Here is a 938-nt window from a genome sequence, read left to right as displayed (position 1 = left end):
AATTTCTTTTGACGTGAAAAAACTTCTCAGTAAGAGCAGGTCCCAGTTGTTAATTCTTTCAACTGTTTCCCATGCGATGTGATTTCTGTTCATGAAGTATTTGCCTACCCCTATGTCTTCAAGAGTTCCTCGTACTTTCTTTTCCAGGAGATTTAGTGTCTCTGCTTTAATGTTTAGATCTATAATCCATTTTGACTTTAGTTTATAGTGTGGTAATAGTCCTGGGTCTATTTTTAATTTTCTCCACATGGAAAGCCAGTTTTTTCAGCACCATTTTTAAAAGAGGCTATCTTTCTTGCAGTTATTATATTTGACCCCTTTCTCAAAAATAAGTTGGTAGAGTCAGTTGCTAGTGGTGTCTACATCTTCTAATCTGCTCCTGTAATCCTAGGTCTGTTTTATTTGTCAGTACCATGCTTATTTTATCCCAATAGCATTGTAGTATAGTTTCAAGTCAGGGATTGTGATCCTTTCTGCCTTGACATGTTGGTCTGGATTGCCTTTGCTGTTCTAGGTCTTTTCTGTTTCCAACTGAATTTTAGGAATGCTTTTTCTAGGTCTGGGATGTATATTGATGATATTTTGATAGTGATTTTTTCTAAATCTGTATAACAATTTTGGAAGTATGGCCATTTTCACAATCTTGATTCTTCCTTTCCATGAGCAAGGAATATCTACAATATCTGAAATCCTCATTGACATCTTTTTTCAGAGTATTAAATTTTGATTACAAAGATCTTTTCCTTGCTTTTTTAGATTGACTCCTATGTATTTTTTTGGACGCTAATGTTTAGGGTATTATTTGTTTAATTTCATTTTCGGTGAGTTTGTTGTCTATAAACAGGACATTGCCAGTTAAACAGAAGACCCAATGCTATTATGGGCTACTGGACTCTTTTAGAATATTTTGCTGAGTTTACACACCTATAATATTCAAT

This window comes from Octodon degus, unplaced genomic scaffold (genome assembly GCF_000260255.1).
Source record: "Octodon degus isolate 3935 unplaced genomic scaffold, OctDeg1.0 scaffold00030, whole genome shotgun sequence".
Taxonomy (NCBI): Eukaryota; Metazoa; Chordata; class Mammalia; order Rodentia; family Octodontidae; genus Octodon; species Octodon degus.
The sequence above is the reverse complement of the archived record's forward strand: the minus strand, read 5'-3'. Positions refer to the sequence as shown.